We start from the raw sequence: 15,677 nt of genomic DNA, 5'->3' as shown, positions 1-15,677 counted from the left end.
AGCTGATTGTGATTCCACCTTTGCCTTTTTAGCACAATGCATCGCTCCAGAAATCAGATTGAAGTGACCTAGCAATTTCCAAAGAGCTTGATGTAGATTGTACACACATCACTTCAAAAAGATAGAGAAGCATAAATCAATACACAGAAAACGTGCAACGCGTAGATGTTGAATATGGCAAATAACCTCTGAATCTCATAATCATACAGATGATAGTACTTTAAATGATACTGGCGGTGGTGTCCGAGTCTGCCTCCAACACTACAAACTGACATGTGGAACCATAAGCATAATGTCCCCACAACACGTTAAATGGTCCTGGAATTGCTAATTCTAGAACTTGCAAGGGGTTACATATAAAACCTTCAAATTCACCTGCCACCCACAGATGAATTATAAGCGTCCAATCTTGTACTATCCGACCGTATGGCTTGGGAAAATAGATGAAGAGGATAAAAAGAGGTGAACTAACAGCATATTTCAGTATGGTTGCCTTTGGAGATGATATTATATAGCTAATCAACTAACTATACTATAAACTTGTAATTTTTGCTTTTGCTTTGTCTCTTATAATATCTGTTGCAACACACGGACCTTTAGCTAGTGATACAGTAATAGGAGCAAGTGGCATTCACATAGCTATTCATGTGGAATCAGGGATGTAATTAAGTACGAGCATACATGCTGATCCTACGCACTATTGCACAGCCAATTTCCAAAAGACAACAAATGGCTTACTAGATCAGGGAATTTGTGTTGGATCACCGTCTCTGCCCTAAAAGGGAATTTGTGAGAACACGTTTTCTTACAGAAATTTGCTAGAAATCACGTTGGTTCTCGAAATTCGAATGAGCGTGTGCATGCCATGAATCACCACCGTAGTATTGCTTAAACTAGTGGATAGTCCCGTTGCCCTAGGACAATAGATAAGTGGCACCTAGGGTCTGGAGAGTTCGAGAAGAGAGTCGCTATGAGCAGCACTCCCGCCTCCCACCGTGACGGTATTGAACTGTCAATCTTAGGGCAATAGCGGTATTTCTAGCCATGATCATATCTAGAAATGCTTCATGTTGGGACGAAGATAGTACTTAACTGCCAATGAAAGGGCTTCCTAATATTGAGGGGAAAAAGATGAATTATAAGCGTGTTGTTTTTTTTGGGAATACTTATAAGCGTGTTGTAAAAACAAATGATGGCACCATTACTCCATCATGCCGATAAGTATGCGATTCACCAAGTACTCACTCCATCCCAAGATAAACACACTTATGGAGTTTTTCACGGAGATTAAGGTAAGAGTTGAAATCAAATGAGACCATGAGGAGTGGATGTGATTGGTTGAGATAAGGAAGTAGGTGGAAAAATTAAATGAGAGATGGATGTGATCGGTTGAGATAAGGGAGGTGAAGTAGCTAAATTTGGAGACTGAGGGAGTAGTAACTACAAAGTTACCTTATCATCAGCTCACGATATTAATTGTCCCAGTTGCCATGGATTAAAAGTTGCAAGCACACCAAGAAAAAGTTGTCTATTTGCAGACCACACAAAAGGTAAAGACAGATGCAACAAACATATGGTACAGAAGTAAACAACACATTCAACTCCTCCCCTCCCCCCCCCCCCCCCCCCAAAAAAAAAAAAGAGAGAGAGAGAGAGATCCTGAATTCCTGATCCTGAGACGGTAATCACGTTGTCTGCATATGTTTGTAAAGAATGAAGCAAGCATCTCGCTCCAATTGCAAAATGCTAGAGCATAGAAATCCATCGGCACACCGGCCGCCGTGTGAAAACTGCAAAAGAAGAACGAGCATTTACCTTGTGCTGACCAGATGAATTACTGAAGCTTTCAACCTGCGTGCAAAATCAGACTCAAGTTAGGACTTGGTTTGAAAAAAAAAACTGTAAGGCATCAGTTTATGAGTAGAAACGTGAATGAGGTCACACGGAATGAACCGGCGATATGCAAAATCTAGGTTTATATCCATCAAAACAGCCCATTTTTTTTAAGAAAAAAAATGAGCGCATGATCAAGGACTGCAACGCTGGCAAGCTGCCAGCCTGCGAAAATGGTCGCGATGACTAAACTCAACAGGCCAAGATTTAGGGTTCGATATGGCTCTACCCCTTCTTGAATTCCACCTAGGGTTTAACCAAGCACACGAAACATAACATCGCAACCAAATCTGTAGCGCACATGGAAAAAATCATGAACGGAACACAACACCGCCGAAACTGCGGCCCAAAAGAAATTCAGGAAGAAAAAAAAAATTCGAACCATGCACCAGGATCGGACTCACAGCGAGAAACGTTTCCTCGAAGAAAAACTTCAAGAGAGAGAGGGTACCGAGTAGGGGAAGCGGCGGATGCAACCAGGTCGGTGGAAGCTTGAGCACACTCTCGATCGGATTCAGAATTGGGGGGAATGGGGAATAGTAGAGGGGGCGATGAGCCGACTCGCAATCTGCGGAAGCGGAAGAGCACCCCCACCGCCGCACCTTGGGGCGGCAATTTGGTCAGATCGCGCCCCTACTCATCCTCAATTCAGCCCCAAGAAGGCCCCCATACTCTGGGCCGTATGAGCAACCGGGCCAATAACCAAGCCAGATCTGTCGGAATGGGCCCACAGAAAACTTTACTCTCTCCGTTTCAAAATGTAGAAACCTAGAATTGGATTACACACATCCTATAATGTTCATATTCCTAATTCTATGTTAGTACATTTTAGAATAGAGATAGTATACTATTCTGCTCGTACACTTGTGATCCCCACCTCTCAGAAGCAGAGCAAGGGGACTCACTCACACTTGTACCTCTAGGCGGTTCCAAGCCAGACAGGCAAAGGGTATCATTGTTTGGCTTATACTTATATTTATAAACCAAAATTTTAATTTTAGAATTTAATTTTGAATTTGATTTTTTTATCGTAGTTTACTTTACAACATTTGCTTTTGAGTATATAAGGATACGTATATAAAAATTTTAGTCACAAATATTTTTTTTATTTTCTAATAAGCGATTTGGATAAGCATATGAATAAGCGAAATAATGGGGTTGAAATAGTGTCGTACCACCATCTGCCACTGCTGCGGATGTCGCCTTGGACTTCACAGTTGGATCTTGTACTTGCCTGTGAGTGGAGGTATCGGTGCAACACCATAGACAACGTGCATGGCAGCGAAGGAATAAGACAGGCATGTGGACTACGGGTTCTGCATGTCCAGGCAGCCTCCTTATCCTACTCTTCAAGTTAAATTTTGGCAATTTTGGATCAAAAATACACTCCAACAACCTGACTAACTGGCTAGCCAAACTTCTCCCCGCGCTGGCTACACGTGGACTATAGGTTCTGCATCTCCAACAGCCTCCTTATCCCACTCTTCAAGTTAAATTTTGGCAATTTTGGATCAAAAACACACTCCAATAGCCTGGTTATCTGGCTGGCCAAGCCATCCAGTACACTCTCCCCCTCCCCAGATCGTGATTTCCTCCTCAACGTGCAACTTCTCTCCCCATCCCCCATATTCGCCGCCCCTCTAGCCTCCGCCGCGACGGCGCCCTCCCTCTGCCGGCGCCGCCCCTTCGGCATCCGCCGCGCTGGTGCCCAACCTCCGCCGGCGCCGCCCCTCTGTCCCACTGCCGAGGCCACTGTCATCTGCAACCGAGGTCGTCAGGGGCGTCATCATCAAGGTCGTCGAGGGCACCGTCGTCGTCGTCAAGGTCGTCGGGCGCCATCGATTGCCGCCTCCTACCTTGTCCGCCGTAGTCGCCTTGTCGCCGCAAAGCCAGCAGCGGCCTCTAGATTCGGCAGCCTCCCCGCGTCGCCGCACCACCGCGCGCTATGCGTCAGCCGCCGTCAGCAATAGCGTGGTCGACACCTCAACGGGAAGGAAGGAAAGGGGAAAAGAAGGAAAAAGAAAGAAGAAGGAGGGAAAGAGATGAAGAAGAGGGGAGAGAGGCTAACATGTGGGTCCAATTTTATTTTGGAGAGGATTAATAGAGAGTATGTTGGAGTGAGCATGTAGTTTGACTAGCTAAATCAGATGTTGAAGAGTTCGATTTGGAGAGGCTATTGGAGATGCTCTAAGCTACCAGCATAGCACCACAAGCCCACGACTATACATCCTCATCTTTTCGCTTATGCTTGTCACTCAAAATTTATATTTTCAACTTTAAATTTAAATTTGGAGTTGATTTTGAGGATTTTTTTAATCAAAGTTTTTTTTAGACTTTGCTTTTAGATTGTTAAGAACACGTATGTAAAAGTTTTATTCACAAATTATTTTTCGTTTGTAAATTATTCCATCAATAAGCCAAATGATGGGGGCGAGAGGCTCCTCGCTGACACGTGGAGGCTGCTGGGCTGGCCAAGGTGGCCGACAACGTTGGCGTTTGCATCGCCGGTGACGGGAAGGCCGCCTTGCCCGATGCCCAGCGACAAGCGCCATTGGAGGCAAGGAATAATAACCGTCGCGAAACATATCAATCATTTGTATAACCATTTTTTTCAAAAAGGTAAAGCCAAAAACGAAAACGATGTTGAGAATATTGGAAAACAGGAAACGGACTATACAGACGGAAGCATGTCGATATCAATCGGAAGCTGATAATAAATATCGAAAACACTAAACTATAAACTCATATGACAAAATAAATTGAAGGTTACACTAATACTCTCATATTTAGAGTGACTTGAATATAAGAAGTTGGCGTGAGAATACCAAACAGGCATCTGGCTGACAGGAGTAGTACACTGTAAACAGCAAAGGCCCTGTTGCTATAAATATTGTAGTATATGAAAAATTTAAAGTCAAAAATTAATTTTTAAAGATTTTGTTAAGTTTAACTACGTCTTAATAAGTGAGGCAGAGGGAGTAGTACATTTGCCTTCCTGGGGTCCTGGTGCCTGCAGATACCATAGCACTGAATTCCACCGTGTATGGAATATTTTCCTGAGGATAATGTTGTGTACAAAGCCTTCCTCCGTCTACAAATGCATCCCCTGCATTTAACATCTAATGAAGAAACAACATTAGGTGGAAATGCCCGTATACCATCGCCTAAATTCACATTTTGCCAAAAAAGAGATCACTGGTGTGCCCACATATGAACGAACACATCAGTGCTATTTTGGCAAACTGTGAAGTCGGTCATAACATGTGAGGATGTGCCCTCAAGAAATTGTGTTACTATTATATCACACAGATTTAAAATCTGCATGTGCACGACCATTCACAATTACAGTAATCAGTAACATGAGCGTCTCCACACCCCCCCCCCCCCCCCCAACACCCCCAAAGAGTTACATAGAGAATCAGGCTCCCATCGGATAACCTATTCAGCCAAAGAAAAAACCAAATTTTGAATTTTCAAACTTAATTTTGATATTGATTTTGAGATATTTTTAACGTAGTTTCTTTTTCAGCATTAGCTTTTAAGTCACCGAGAACACATATATAAAAGTTTTACCTATAAATTCATTTTTATTCTCTAATAAGCCGTTTTGGCTTATTACGAAAAAAGCCAAACGATGAGGCTCTCACCAGTCCTGCAACAGTACCACCCATTCAACAATTAACAAGCAGTTTCAATACAGTTTACCCTTTAATAAAACAATAGAAAAAACATATTTTATGAACAAAGCAACATAATGCTTACATTGTAAACACATATGTAAATTATAACTGAATAGACATGTGTTCTAAAAAAAATAACTGAATAGACATACAAAGGTCTACTTATGAGTAAAGAAAATGAATTTAATCCTGTTAAACCAATGTTCTTTTAATCGACAAAGCCTTGTCCTTTGCTTTGACTATATCACTATTCTATACAGACTAACACTACATCATTTCTAGGAGAAATGACTACCGGTACGATCTGGAATCGCACATCCCACTGGATTGTTATACATGGTTCGTCAGCTTCTCGCCTTATCAATCATCCATCATCTGCTGCCTTTGGATCTCACCAATATATGATGTCAAAGAAGATCCAGAAGAATTGGCCGTCCTATTATTGACACGGCATTGCAGCAATTGTTGCTGAAGATTCTGGATGTGCTCATTCAATAGCCGAATCATCTTTTCTTGAGATAAGATTATCTGCAAGAAAGTTTAACTCAGCCAGCGCAGCAATTTTGTGAATTTGCAAAATAAAAATAACTTGTCTCTATTCCAACAGTTGATACAAATAAGAAATCTAAGTTCAATAGTTCAAATGCAGCAAAGTCTGTCAAAATATATCAGTTACAGAGAGTAGCTCACCTTTTCCTTGACAAGTTCTCCTCTACTTGAAATATGTTTCTGCTTGTGAGACGTAGATTCCAACTCATTAACAAGTTGTTGCTTCCATTCAAGCTGGGATGTGACTATAAGTACAAAAAGCAGAAAGATAAGCAGTGCAGACCTTGACATCATTGTGTTTTAGAGGTAAACCTATAAAAAAAATCATCAAGTATTTCCCATCAGACATCACCATTGGCAAACTATAAAACTAGTTTCAGTTGAATTTACTCAAAAATAGTAATAGGCAATAACAAAATCAACGATAAACTTATTTCATGGACATACTAATTAGAAAGGTAAGTCCCTAGCTACTCCAGTAGTGCATTGATCCGTCACGGGTTATTAATGCCTTTCAGTTATTTGAAGAATCAAGATGAATGAGGAAAAATAATACTTCCCTCTTACACCATGGGTATATCCATGAACACGAACAGCTTGAAAAGAAATGTACTAGCATAAATCAGAGTCAGCACAATAGTCATTTGCAAGAACTGTTGGGTCTTGGGTCTAGCAGTGAATCATTGCAAATTTGCAATTCAAACAAATTACTAGCCTATATTCTGATGACAGCAACCCAGATGAGTGCGATCATGCCGACGATAGTCACGGCAGGCATTTCAGGCCCAAGCACTCAAATTAATACAGTTTACAAAATCCAGGAATTTCGGCCTGCTTAACCACTCCCCATGAGATGTAATTTCCAAAATAAAAGCATAGCTATCGTGCTAGATAGTTACTACATCTGAAAGAGGAAAGTAGGAAACCTCAAATTAAGCCGAAGCGCTCAAAATTTGGGGAGCAACGAGCACAAAAGCGAAGTAGCAGAAGGAACACGCTACGATGTCTGAGCTCTAGGTCTCCACTCTCCATCAGGACACTGGCCTAGTGGGATCCAGAGGCGAGGCGCGCAACGGAGCAAGGGAACGAACGAACGGTGCGGGGCCGCGGGAGTGAGTGAGGGGTAGAGAGGAAGGGAAGGGGAGCTCTCACAGCGGGCGTCGTCTCATGGGGCGGCGGCGGCGGCGAGGACGAGGGTGAGGGCGCGTCTCGCTGCCGATCGGAGAAGCCCCTGGATCGTTGGGACTCCGGCGACACGGCCGGCGGCGGCGTGAGGAGAGGGGAGAAGGAAGGAGGAGAAAAAAAAAAACGAGACGAAAGTCGCGCGGCGGGGCGAGGAAAAAGACGGGGCCGGAGGGAGGTGGGCCCCACCGGACGGTTCGGGTGTGCGGTTCGGTCGATCGGGCGGTAGCCGGCCGGGAGGCAGGCAGGCAGGCCAGCGCCCGCGGCGCCGCGATTCGTGCGCTGCGTTGTGGCCTTGTGGGTGAGCGAACTGTTTCCTTCGAGGTGAGAGCAGTACATCCGCCCAAATAAGAAAAACAAATTTGGATTGGAACGAAACGTCGTCTAATACAACGAATCTCCATACGTACAAACGAACACTCATCCTTATATCCTTATGAATACGCAGTTACACTTTACCTCTGCAAGTATATTCGAAAGATTGGATCGGCGTATCTTGAGATTGACGAAATCACCACAGACGTCTTGCTGTCGATAGGTACATCTCCTATCACTAAAAAAAAATTAGCCGTAAATAAGAGCACACATATCGTGTCTAGCACATAAAATCTGGGTGGACTGATTCTAGCACATAAAATCGTGTCTAGACCATGTTAAAATTTGATAAGACAACAAACTAATGGCTTGTTCACTTTGCTACCATTTTCAACATTACCAAGTTTTGACATTGTCAAATTTTGGTAAGGTTACCAAAATTTTAGCAAGGTTGTCAAATTTTGACAAGATTTCATATGCACTTACTGAAATTTGGCAATAAATTAAATATAGCCACTTTTTGGTAACTTTGCCAAAAAAAAGGTATGGTTGAAAATAGTAGCAAAGTGAACCAGCCGTAAACATGCTATTGTCGATACAAACTTACTAAATTTTGGTAATTCTGGAACTTTCCACTCTTAGGGCATGTTTGGGGGGAGTTTCTAGCAGCTACAGCTTCTCCTAGAATCTTCACTTGCCAGAAGCTCCCCCGAACAATCCAGCTTTTTATCCAAATTCTAAGTATGTAAAATTTAGAAAATGAACTAGAAGCTGGAAGCTGAGTTTCCCAGCCTTCTCCAGATTCTCACCGACTAGCTTCTTCTCAAAATCTTAAGCTACTCCAAACAGACCCTTAAATGTTTTACCAAACTTTTGTAAGAACACAAACTAAACATTCTCATTCACATCTTACCTTATTAAAGATTGATAATGTCAAAAAAATAGCATTATCAAAATATAATTGTTTTTTTAATAAAGTGGATGTGGAGATTATGGATACCCCATACCTACACGGCATGTATAGGCCGACTGGGTGTGGGGTGCCATGTATAGATAGAATATCTTTAGAGAGATTCGGGTTAAATTCTAAACTTGTATATCAAGGAAATACCTGAGATCCTAGTCGGTTACGATTGTATTTTATCTGTAACTACTTATTCCGTTAGGGATATGGACTGTATTTTGTAATACGGATCCCTTCTCCTATATAAGGAGGGGTCCGGGTGCCTTGAGGGGCACGATTTTCTCCAGATCATACGATCAATAATACACTCGGTGGATCAATCCCCGGATAGGAGTAGGGTATTACTTCTTGATTAAGAAGGCCTGAACCTGTATAAAATTCCATGTCTCTAAACCCATTCACTTTTCCAGCTTGATAGCCACCCCGTTTTAGTATTGCCGAAATCTTGTTTCGACAGTTGGCGCGCCAGGTAGGGGTAGCGTCAAGTTCTTCGCCGACTAGTGCGATGGGTCTCGTTTCCGGCATCGACGACTTCGTCTTCCCTCCCGGGCAGGCGTTCTGGTTCGGCAGCCTCGACTTCATCACCAACAACTTCGGCAAGATTTCTCTCCTCGACTCGGATTCGAACCAGTCGGGAAGAGGCCAGATCTCCGCCCCGTTCGGTATCCCGAATTCGGCCGAGGTCTACCCCAAGATCATCTCCACCGAGTTGGCTTCAAACCACTCGGACGAGATCCAATCTACTTCAACACGACCCGATCAAGACGATGGGGCCTATCCGCCAATCCTGATGAAACTCCCCGATGATTTGGCTGCTGTCTTCACCACAAGGGCATCTTCTCCTCGCAAGCCTGGGCGGAATCTGGCTTCAGCCCCGGCCCAGCCTAGCTCCAGGGAAGTCGGCGTCATACTCTAGCCTCTCGGCACGGTTTCGACGGAACAACTGGACGGCTACCTCAGCTCCCCAGGCGTCGACTCATGACCAACGGAGATCGTGGAGTACGACGACTTCGGCTACCGCTACGACTACCGCAACCTCGACGACTTCGACGAAGGCTTTGAAGACAACTACACGCCTATCTACTTCGGCATCTTCATGGTTGACAATAAGACGAAAGAACAGCGTAAAGCCCGAGAAGCAGAAGAATTACGCGTACAACAGGAAGCCGAAAGACGCCGACTGGAAGAGGAGTGCCAAGCACAAGAGCGAGAACGGCTATAGCGTGAGCAATAGGAACGCGAATGGGCTACAAAAGAGGCTGAGGACCGGCGACAACGTGCCTTGGATGCCGGGCGACGAGCACAGGAACTTATCGGGCAACAAGACGTTGAGGGAACAGCGGTTTTCCGCACCCCCCAACAGAACGCGGTTGCAGCGATCACCCTCCTCGACACCCTCCTCAAGGAAGACGCGCTCAATCAAGCCAATCACGTCGTCAACATCTTGAACCAGACCAAGACCATGATCGCCGCCTCGGTCCCGGTTAACTTTGCAGCGTCCGCACGCCGACTGGCAGCCGAATTCCCCCTCTTCGATCTCAAGACTATCACCAACCAAGCCTTAGCGTCGTCGGCGCGGGATCCAGTCGCAGGAGCAGGGGTCACGACGAGCGATCTGTCCACTCGCCTCCCGAACGACACAGGGAGCGTCGAGTTGAACGACCACGCTCCCCACATCGCAGGCGCCCCGTCGATCTTCGCGATACTATCAACCAGCGCCGTGCGGCAAGAGGCTACGCTCCCCACCATTCACTAGATCGCGACGACGACGACGTGGATGGAGTTGCTGCCTTCACAAGCGACCTACGTCGAGTGGATTGGCCGGCCGGCTTCAAGCCGACTGGAATCGAGAAGTATGACGGCACCACTAACCTGGAGTCTTGGCTCACTGTCTACGGTCTCGCAATTCACGCAGCGGGAGGAGACAGCAAAGCCATGGTGAATTATTTGCCTGTGGCCCTAGCGGATTCTGCCCGGTCCTGGCTTCACGGGTTACTTCGTGGCACAATCGGATCATGGGCGGAACTTCGCGACCACTTCATTGCCAACTTCCAGGGTACCTTTGAACGCCCTGGTACACAGTTTGATCTCTACAACGTCATTCAGAAGTCTGGAGAATCCCTTCGAGATTACATCCGACGCTTTTCCGAGCAACGCAACAAGATCTCCGACATCACCGACGACGTCATCATCGCCGCCTTCACCAAGGGCATTCGCCACGATGACCTAGTCGGCAAGTTTGGGCGCAAGCCTCCCAGGACGGTCAAGCAGATGTTCGAAAAAGCCAATGAGTATGCCAAAGCCGAAGATGCCATTACCGCGTCCAAGCATTCGGGCACCACTTGGAAGCCGAAGAAAGATACGCCAACTACAGGGGGGAGTGGAAGTACCAATCACAAGAATCGCAAGCGTAAGCCCGAGGAACTTGTGGCAACTACTACACCATCCTCCCGACAACGTTCGCGCGTCAACACTTTTGACAAAATCATGAACTCCCAATGTCCGCATCATCCCAATTCCAATCACGCGGCCAAAGATTGCTTCATCTACAAACAGTTTGCAGAACAATACGCCAAGAACACACAGAAAACTTCTGACGGAGATCAAAGCACGTCAAAGAAAAAGGATGATGAAGATGATGCCCCGACTGGTTTTCAAGACCACCGCAAGGAACTTAACCACATCTTTGGGGACCTTTGGCTTATGAATCCAAGAGAAAGCACAAGTTGACCGAACGGGAGATCAACGTTGTTCAGCCCGACACGCCCCAATATCTTCGGTGGTCAGAGACAACGATTAAGTTTGACCGCTTGGATCATCCTGACCGAGTGGTCCACCCGGGGCAGTACCCCTGGTACTAGACCCAGTGGTTCGCAACGTCAAGCTTCGCAGATCCCTCATCGATGGTGGCAGTGCACTCAATATCCTTTTTGCCAAGACTCTGGACGACATGCAGATCCCTCGGACGGAATTAATGCCGAGTAACGCGCCCTTTCACGGAGTCATCCCGGGGCTATCTGCTACACCACTCGGCCAGATCACTCTTCCGGTTACTTTCGGCACTCGGGAGAACTTCCGTACAGAGAACATTTGTTTTGAGGTCGCTGATTTTGAGACAACATATCATGCCATACTCAGACGCCCGACGTTAGCCAAGTTCATGGCAGTCCCGCACTATACCTACATAATGATGAAGATGCCTGGTCCTCGAGGAGTCATATCCCTGCGGAGTGACATCAAGCAAGCCGTCACGTGCGACAAGGAAAGCTGCGAGATGGCCCAGACCCACGAGATCACGCTCGCCCGAGAAGAAATCCGACTAGCTGCATCCACATCAAGCGAAGGAGAAGTGCCTGCAACCAAGATGTCAAAGAGCGGAGAAAGCGACGCCAAGACCAAGAAGATCCCCCTAGATCCCTCTGATCCTACTAAGACTGCTGTAATAGGCGCTGAGTTAGATTGTAAATAGGAAAGCGTGCTCATCACCTTTCTTCAAAATAATAAAAATATCTTTGCGTGGAAACCATCTGATATGCCTAGTATTCCTAGAGAGGTGATTGAGCACTCTTTACATGTTAAAGAAGACGCTAAACCAATCAAGCAACGACTCCGCCGTTTCGCACAGGATAGGAAGGATGCGATCAAGGAGGAATTGACCAAGCTGTTAACAGCAAGCTTCAGCAAGGAAGTCCTTCATGCCGACTGGCTAGCCAACCCAGTCCTGGTTCGGAAGAAGACGGGGCAATGGCGCATGTGTGTCGATTATACCGACCTCAACAAGTCTTGTCCTAAAGATCCCTTTGGGTTGCCTCGCATTGACCAGGTAGTTGACTCAACGGCCGGCTGCGAGCTACTCAGTTTTTTGGATTGCTACTCAGGATATCATCAGATCCGACTAAAGGAATCCGACTGCTTGAAGACTTCATTCGTCATGCCCTTCGGGGCCTACTGCTACATCACCATGCCTTTTGGATTGAAGAACGCAGGAGCAACTTATCAACGCATGATCTAGAGATGTTTTTCAGCTCAGATCGGCTGCAAAGTTGAAGCTTACGTGGATGATATAGTCATCAAGACCAAGCAGAAGGATGATTTGATTATGGATCTAGAAGAGACCTTTGCGAGCATCCGTGCTTTCAGGATGAAATTAAACCCTAAAAAGTGCATCTTCGGAGTACCATCAGGGGAGCTGCTTGGATTTATGGTGTCCTATAGAGGCATACAAGCCAACCCAGAGAAAATCAACGCCATCCTCAACATGAAACCGCCGAGCTCCCAGAAAGATGTTCAAAAGTTAACTGGTTGCATGGCGGCGCTCAGCCGGTTCGTCTCACGACTCGGCGAGCGGGGGATGCCTTTTTTCAAGCTGTTAAAGAAAATTGACAATTTCCAGTGGGGACCCGAAGCACAAAAAGCCTTTGAAGACTTCAAAAAACTTCTCACTACTCCACCAGTTTTAGCTTCACCACATCCGCAAGAGCCGCTGTTGTTATACGTGTCGGCAACTTCCCAGGTTGTAAGCACAGTCCTGGTGGCTGAGCGTGAAGAAGAAGGCCATGTTCAAAAAGTCCAACGACCAATCTACTTCGTTAGCGAGGTTTTGGCTGACTCCAAGACAAGATACCCTCAGGTTCAAAAGCTACTATGTGGCGTTTTAATTACCGTCAGAAAATTATCTCACTACTTCCAAGGTCACTCGGTCACGGTGGTCACATCGTTCCCACTCGGGGATATACTTCATAATCGCGAAGCAAATGGGCAGATCGCAAAGTGGGCCTTAGAGTTGATGTCTTTGGATATATCCTTCAAGCCACGAACTTCGATCAAGTCCCAAGCTTTAGCCGACTTTGTCGCCGAGTGGACCGAGTGCCAAGAAGACACGCCTGCAGAGAAGATGGAGTATTGGACTATGCATTTTGACGGGTCAAAGAGGATTTCAGGCACTGGAGCGGGAGTTGTTCTAATCTCCCTGACTGGACAGAGGCTGAGTTATGTATTGTGGATACGTTTTTCTACGTCTCACAACGTGGCGGAATACGAGGCGCTTCTTCACGGACTAAGGATTGCAATCTCTTTAGGAATTCGGCGTTTGATAGTTCGTGGAGATTCTCAGTTGGTTGTTAATCAAGTTATGAAAGAGTGGTCCTGCCTTGATTGTCACGACCGGAAATAACCCAACGGGCGTTCCTTACGTGCGTGTATTATTCCTTGTCCCAGGAGGCAAGGTACACCAAAAGTTGATACAATACAGAGTTTAACAAGCGGAAGCGTAAATAGTTAATTTGTTACATGGGCGGCAAAGGCCCAGCACACATGAAGACAAACGAAAAACAGCGGAAGACTAGGGCGACGACCACAGGCGCTTGACAGTAGGCACGAGCTAGACACCAAAGCCTTCATCTTCCAGGAACTCCTTTTCTGGGTTTGGAAAAAATTGAGCAAGACTGAGTACAACCACCGTACTCAACAAGACGCACCCACAAGTGCAGAATAAATGCAAGGGGGGTACAAGGGAGTTATATTATAGGGGGTTAGGGTTTGCAGTAAACAGCATCAAAAGACACTTAGTTGCTCAAAGCTACTTTTAAAAACACGATCCTAGAGCTATACAATATTATTAAACAAGGCCGTGAACCCACACGAACCTGCCTTAACCCAAGGCCTACGATGATTCAGACCGAACTGGCAACCCGACCCTGGGTCCCAGCTCGTACCAAGCCAACCAGGCCAACCATTCCACATTTTAGTTGTTAAGCAGGTTTTTAAGAATTTAAAATACTAACTTGGGTACATTGCTAGGCTTGCCCATAACCGAGGGCGCGGCTATTCGAATAGGTTATACTCTGATCAGAGGTGTACATCTTTACCCACAAGACACATCTTCCTCACGTGTAACCACGTACCACATACCACCACGGTATACGGACGAAAGACGTGACATAGTTCCCAACCCATCCTAGCCATAGACAAGAGTACCGACCCAACCCCACCTACGGCCGGAACCTCTGGGACAGGTAGGCAGGACTGAGCCCCTAGCAGCAGGACACCAGCCCTGTGCCATGACATCTCGACTACCGGGCCGCAGCTCGTGTAGCCTTCATTTGTCCTAGAGATGTCCATCGACCCCCCGACTTCGTCCATCTCCATCCGTGTACTTTTGTTTATAACCAGACTGAGCCACAAACTAAGCCTTACCCACTAGACATGTGGAAGTACGGTAGTGCTTTGCAACAGAGGCCCGAAGACCGGTCCTTATGTGGTCGAGGTGCTACTATCAAAACCATGCACCCCGAGCCCAGCCTAAAACCATTTTGAGGGTTTTGAATAGAGGAGGAGGTGTGAATCCAATTCCACAATAATCCAACCATTCCACAATGTCCAAGTGATATGAATATTCCCAAAGTATAGAGTTATAAAACCACCTAATGTTGCCTAATTAAACAGCGAAGCATCTACCTAAATTCATACTAGTGGTACCATGAATAGAGTACCCACTAGTTGGGGTTTTGTTTATTCTAGGGTGAACAAGGTAATAATAACAATAACAATAATAATAAGGTCATAATAAAGGTAAATAGGCATGGCTAAATAAAACAGTGATAACGCGGGAATTTAAATAAAGCGATAATGCATTAATTTAAATCAAAATAATTTTATAAACTGGGATTCAATATATTCAAGGATGATGTGACTTGCCTTGCTCGCTTTCCCAAACGTCGGCTTCAACCTCCACGTAGAGCGGATCTTCCGAAGCTGCAGCGTCTACAAGACCAACGGAAAGGAAAAAAGGCTTTTACTCTAATAAACTCCATATAACAAGCAGGAACAAAGTACAAAAATGGGTTCTTGACTTCTTGAGGAAAAATTAGAGACTTGAACGGTCCAATTCCGAGTTCAAATGGCCAAATTATGGCCATTTGAAGTTTATATGCTCTTTAAGTTAATATTTGCGAATTTCTTCATTTAAATTTTAATTTAAAAAGGATCTATTGCGTCAGCCGAGGGGAGGGGGCGCGCGGACCGGGTCCACGGGAGTGGGGCCCACGCGGCAGCCTCACGGTCCACGGTGGACCGGGCGCACCCGGGCTCACACC

At 45.7% G+C, this 15,677-nt stretch overlaps 1 long non-coding RNA gene across 1 annotated transcript; it reads right to left on the bottom strand.

The window, feature by feature from the left end:
- Positions 1-6,070: 6,070 nt before the first annotated feature.
- LOC127761886 (uncharacterized) lies at positions 6,071-7,591 on the bottom strand. The gene is made up of 3 exons (XR_008015325.1): positions 7,275-7,591; positions 6,264-6,367; positions 6,071-6,101 (listed from the first exon to the last, which is right to left on the bottom strand). It is a non-coding gene; the product is annotated as an uncharacterized LOC127761886 (long non-coding RNA).
- Between the last annotated feature and the right edge of the window lie 8,086 nt (positions 7,592-15,677).

Source organism: Oryza glaberrima, chromosome 2 (assembly GCF_000147395.1).
Source record: "Oryza glaberrima chromosome 2, OglaRS2, whole genome shotgun sequence".
NCBI classification, from domain to species: domain Eukaryota; kingdom Viridiplantae; phylum Streptophyta; class Magnoliopsida; order Poales; family Poaceae; genus Oryza; species Oryza glaberrima.
The sequence above is the reverse complement of the archived record's forward strand: the minus strand, read 5'-3'. Positions and strand labels throughout refer to the sequence as shown.